Source organism: Mus pahari, chromosome 10 (genome assembly GCF_900095145.1).
Source record: "Mus pahari chromosome 10, PAHARI_EIJ_v1.1, whole genome shotgun sequence".
In the NCBI taxonomy this organism is placed as follows: Eukaryota; Metazoa; Chordata; class Mammalia; order Rodentia; family Muridae; genus Mus; species Mus pahari.
The window spans coordinates 56,767,400-56,773,580 of record NC_034599.1 but is presented as its reverse complement, the minus strand read 5'-3'; the positions used below and the strand labels follow the sequence as shown (position 1 = coordinate 56,773,580).

The 6,181-nt window shown below is 48.2% G+C and overlaps 1 pseudogene; it reads right to left on the bottom strand.

The window, feature by feature from the left end:
• Nucleotides 1–1,128: 1,128 nt before the first annotated feature.
• On the bottom strand, nt 1,129–1,949 carry LOC110328358 (annotated as a pseudogene).
• Nucleotides 1,950–6,181: the final 4,232 nt, after the last annotated feature.

Below are 6,181 nucleotides of genomic sequence, written 5' to 3'. Positions count from 1 at the left end.
TCATTTGTAGGGGAGAAAATGGTAGCTTGGGGACTTACTCAAGGTACCTCAACCCAAAAGAGGCAGCAGGGAGATGTCCTCAGCAAGCCAGCGAGGCTGGTAAGGAAAAGGGCTTTCCCAGGGTTTTCTCAGCCAGCCCATGCCTGTGCTCGCCCTGAAACCCCAGTGATCTAAGAGAGGCGGAGAACCGGACCCGTGGGCATCAACTCCCAGTGGGCCAGTGACCTGGCATAGGGTCTGGAATGAAAGGTGGGGTTGGGGTGGGCAAGTAGAGTCAGCTTGGATGAATTAGGATACGAGGGGTCAGGGTGGATGAAGCCGGAGGGTCAGAATCCAAGGTAGTACCTCAGGGGAGGGGCAAAGCTGGGGTCGGCTTGTACAGGTCGGAGCTCGGAGACCCGGGAGACCATAACACAGCAGGAGGAGCTCTTCAACCTTGGGGAAAGCACTGAGGTCCGAGACAGCGTGGGAGACCATGTAAAGAAGTGCCGCGCTTTAAAGTCTTCCCAGTCAAATCCCACGAGGATCTCGGTCACGAGTGGGCTTTCCCTGGTCCCTTTCTCCCAGGGTATTCTTCGTGCCCAACAGCCAGTCAGACATCCTGCGTTCTGTGGTAGGAGAAGGGATGGAGACTCGGAAAGGCTGGGAGTCGTCTTAGGAGGGAAGAGCATTGAAGATGATGGTTATAGCCAGCCCGGTCGGTTTGATTGGATTTAGAGTCACCATGGAACCATACTTCTGGGGGTGTCTAGGAAGGCGTTTTTCAGAAGGGTTTGCTTGAGGAGGGAAGACCTGCCGTGAATGTGGGTGCCACCACCATGGGCTGGGGTCCAAGACTAGATAAAGAAGAGAAGCTAAGGGCTGTTGGTGTGGCTCCATAGTTACGAGCGCTGGATGCTCTTCCAGAGGACCGGGTTCCGTTCTTAGCACCCACACAGTGGCTTACAACTGCCTGTAACTCTCGTTCTTGCGGATCTAGTGCCCTCTCTTGGCCTCTGTGAGTACCAGGCACAGGTGTGGTTCACAGATGAAGGCGAATCACCTACACACAGAAATTACAGTACAAACAATAATATATTTTTTTCCTCCAGAAAGCTAGTTTTATTTCTAGGATGGTGTTATAAACTTTTAGTGGGTGCTGATAGTCACTTGCAACACTCACACAAGATTGGCTGTGTACCACCAGCAGAACAGTCTGGCCTTCAGCAGACCACAGCAGAGGGGTACGCTGGGGTGGCTCTGCCTTACTGCTGGTGCTAGTAACCTCTTGCTTCAGTCTATCTACGGTGCTTTTGCCCTCTAAGTCCTGGATCTTGATACTGTGCAAAGTGGCAGCACAGAGCCAGTGGAGGTTGGGGCTGAATCACAAGGCATAGATGATGTCCCTGCAAACTGGTTGTGTATAAAGATGCTTGCCTTCATTGAGATCCCACAGCATAGCCCGGCCATCCTTGCCTCCAGAAACACAGAGGCATTCATCTGGAGAGACCATCTTTGTCTTTAGATAGCCATGTGGCCAATGTGGTTGGTGTTCAGCTGACTAGTTTGTTCAACCTGACTAGTTTGTCCCATCCATAGGAGGTGATGACAGGGTGGCTGATGTTCTCGGAGAAGTGGATACAAGACATCCATTCTGAACGACTCTCATTCTAGACAGTGTACTTGCAGAAACCCAGAGTATTCCGTAACTGTATGGTCTTGTCTCAGGGTCCAGAGACAATCTGCCAGTCGCCAGGGGAGGAGGCTACATCCTTGGTATGGCCTACAAATTGTCGTGTGGTGGTGACTATTTTGAGATCCAGGAAGCACAGCATTCCATCCCAGGAGCCTGAGAGAGCAAAGTGACCATCCGAGGAGACACCACTAACAAACTGAGAGCAACCTTGCAGAGTCTCAGTTTGAATACTCTGTGCCCAGTTGGTGGCTATTTGGGGAAGCTTAGGAGGCATGGCCTTGCTGGAGGGATCGTGTCACTGGGGGATGGTCTTTGAGGTTTCAAGACCACCTACTTCCTGTTCGCAGCTGTAGATGCGGACTGTCAGCTGCTGTTCTAGATGCCATGTCTGCCTGCTCCCTCTGCTCTGCCATCATCGACCGTTATACCTCTGAAACCACAAGTCCCAACTCAACTCTTTTGTGAATTGCCTTGGTCATGTGCTTTATCAGAGCAACAGAAAGGTAATCAATACACCTAGCGAGAATATTTCCTCTCTGCAGACACGATAGCCTCATAGTTGAGGAGAATGGGCAGAGAAGGTAATGGGCCTCACGCAGAAGGAGCTGGGTCCCAGGAGCCTCTGCCAAAGAGCATGCCACCAACTTCGTCAGCAGCAGGAATACCTGTGTTCTGGCTTCCTCTCACCTCAGCTGTGGGCTCCAAAGGATCTCTATGAAGAGGTCAGATGGATGCCAATCTTGGGCTTTTAAGCCTTCCTGGATGAGAAGCCAGCCCAGGAGCTGCCCACACCAGCAGCCTCAAACTCTGCCTCTAAGCCTGTCCTTCTTTCTCTGGTGTCTGATGGCTGTAGTCTGCCCTACCCATAACTCAGTACCTCTGGAAAGGAAACTTTCAAGGGCTGGGGAGTTAGCTCAGTGGTTAAGTGTTTGTCTCACAAGTGTGAGGACCTAAGCTTGACCCACAGATCTCAAGTACAAATCTGCCACAGTGACCTGTATTTACAATCCCAGTCATAGAGATACAGGAGCAGATACAATTGCCTTCTGGGACTTCAGTAGACATTTGCTAACTACCCTACTTGAAAGGCATTGTTCTGGACAAGAGGTGGAAGATGGCTGAGAAATTGCACCTGAAGGCTGCCCTCTGACTCCACATGCATGTTCGCAAACACTCATGAACATGTACATTTACCTATCCACAACCTCCTCTTTGTAGACGGCCTCCTGGGTGTTGGGACTCTCAGCTTGAAAGCTTTCTCTGGTGGCTGGCAATGAAGAATCTTCTGTCCTCACCCTGCCTTTTCTCCCACTGAGCCACCTTGCTGGCCTTCAGTTGGGTTCTCATGTCAACCTTATTTGACAGGATTCTGACTTCTTCAAATCTGGTTCTGGAGGTGAAGCCACGGCACCACACACAATTCACCTGGTCCTTGTGAGAGATACTGAGGATACCAGGCCTTTGATCCCTTAGCATCTGAAGAAGAGGAGTAGGTAAGAAAAGCCGTGATAGAACCATGAGGGGCTGGCCAAGAGGCTGTGCCTACATGCACTTATATCCCAAGTACTATGCTGCACTGGGCATCATGGACTTGTCTACTCAGATCCAGCATAGTGTTAGCTCTTCCCTGACTCCAGCTGTCCAGCTTCTGCCTTCCACAGTAACTCTGCCTTGTGAGAGCAGTGTCCAGCCAATGGTGGCCCATGTAGTTTATATCAGTATATAGATATATATTTTTACATTGTGTGTGTGTGTGTGTGTGTGTGTGTGTGTATGCAGGCACACATGCCACAGTGTGCATGTGGAGGTGCGAGAACTGGCAGAACCATGAATCCTGAAGCTCAAACTCAGACTGTTAGGTTTGACAGTAGATGCCTTTACCCACTGAGCCATCTCATTGTTGGTTCATTTGTTTGTTTGTTTGTTTGTTTGTTTGTTTTTGATACAGGGTCTCACGTATTTCAGGCTGACCTGGAACTCCCTACATAGCTGAGGATGACTTTGAACTCCTGTTCCTCCTGCCTTCTACCTCTTGAGTCCTGAGGTTTGTCATCATACCTGGGGATTGAACCTAGGACCTCATGCATACTAGGCAAGCACTAGACCTTCTGAGTCTCAACCACAGCCCTGATGACAAGGTTTTATCAGGATGTGGCCACCCTTGGTGGCTTGTACATCGTCTGGAGCTGTTTTGTGCTCAGATGGCTGGAGCTGTGACATCAAAGATGCTAAGTTGGAAGTAGTGACCTGGTCTTTTGCACAAAAAGCTTGCTGGTCCCTGGTTAGAAGATAGGCAGGCAGAGGTCAGGGACTGGCTCTTGTTCACACCTCAATCCCTGGGCAGTCCTTTGCAGAAGAGAAGCTGGACTTCCGTAAATGCTTAATTACGAGGGAAGTGTCCAAGCTGGAGAGAATCAATGAAGAACATCCGGAGGAGACAGTTAAATTACTCAAGAGCAAAAGCAGGTTTCAAGGACTTTAAAAGCCTTCATTTACATACACAGAGTTGATAAGCTAATTACACAACAATCTTGTCCTAACCAGTAAAGTTGCCCCCTAAGGTCTTGTTAGATAACACCTTGTTAACCTGGCTGTCTTGACAATAATCAAAGTTCAATTTTCTGTAATCTGCACTTGACTCTCCCACCTCTCCCATCTCTCTCTAGTCTGAACTAGACTTTAGACAGTCCTGCTGAATTGGAAGGGCCTTGCGGATAGTTGTCCCACACTGTGAGGGTGACCTTTCTCGGAGCAGGGCCTGGCTGAGGGCAGCCCATGTTCACCTGGCAAGCAGTACAGATTCACTACCCAAGAACCACAGATTCTCCAGGACCCAGAAAAAGGATTGTGGCTTGGAAGACATTTAAAACACATTGCTTTCAAAATTAACATTCCTTGCAACTGACCATAACCAATGTGAAAGGATGTTTACTTAAAAATCTACTAGGTAAATGGCATTATGCTGATTGCAACCTGACTCTTAGGGTTATTCATAAATTATATTAAATGAGGGATGTGGTTGCATTTAAAGATGTTTGCCATGGTTTAGGGACAATTCACTGGAAGAACGGGAAGACTTCTTAACCACTGAGCTATCTCTCCAGCCCCTGAAACCCAGGTTGTCAAACTGATGACAAATGGCTGCAGAAGATGACATATATTTTGGAGATCACAAAAGCTCATCTAGATTTAGGGACTTTCTTTAAGAACCAGGACATACCCATGCCTTATTTTTGCATGTTTCACACACACACAGGACATTTTTAATCTATTTGTTTTGTGTTTGTACCTATGAATGGAGGTGAGGGGACACTTGAGGGACTCAGTTCTCTTCTTTCACCATGTGGTTGCATTAGCGATGGGACCCAGGTCTGAAGGCTTGGTTGCAGGCACCTTAGTCTGCTGAGCCATCTTGCTGGCCCACATGAGCCTATGAACTGTGGATGCTTTGATAGGGGCCTTCTAGAGACGTGTAACTATATATATGATTTATTTGTTTGTGTGTTTTATACATATGAGGGTTCTATCTTTGTACATATCTTTAATCATTAACAGGGCATTAGATCTCATTAAAAATGGCTGTGAGCCACCATGTGGTTGCTGGGAATTGAACTCAGGACCTCTGGGAAAGCAGCCACTGCTCTTAACTGCTGAACCATCTCTCCAGCCTAAAATTCAGTTCTTAAGAAATTAATTTTGATTTATGTACACATGTGTGCATGCTGTACATGTGCCTATGCCCTTGGAGGCCCAAAGGGGGCGTGGGATCCTCTGGAGTTGGTGTTAAAGGTCATCTTGAGTGGTCTGGTAAGGGTGCTGAAACTCAAATGAGGGTCTATCTGGAAGAGCAGAAGTCCTCTTAGCCACTGAGCCATCGCTGTATTCCCTGAAGTTCAGTTATCAGCCCCCTACAGTGTCGACTGTAGCAGAGTAGGCTCCGGGAGTGCTGCTGTAGGGTCTGGGCCACAAGCTTGGTAGTTCTGGAGGTGATTTTGCTTGAGCTTTCAGTACACGCTTTGTTGTGAACATATGCTTTGGTTTGCATTTGTCCCTGAGGTCTTTGTGTTGGAAACTATCCTTCATTCATGTAGTAAGGGTCAGTGGAGGTGAGGCCTTTTTGATATAATTAGGTTAGATGAGGTCATGAGACTTGGGCCTCCATGATGACATTAGTCATTGTTGACTGAGCCATTTCTCCAGCCCTCAGAAGAACTTCTAATATAACAAAACTCTTTTGTACACACAAGCCAAATTCCACAGACTCAGTTTAGCTCAGAATTGTAAAAATGATGCCCGTTTTGATGGATAGGAAGCACAGGAGAGATCAAAGCTCACACCCTTGCTATACAACGCAGCAAGAAGATCCTTGGGCAGCTCCTAAGCAGATGGATGCTGGTACCATGCCTCTGGGCATCCCAGTCCCAGAACCATGAGCCAAATACACTGTCATTTACAATCATCCTGTCTCAGAGGGGGAAGAGGGGGGAGAGGGAGAGGGAAGAGGGG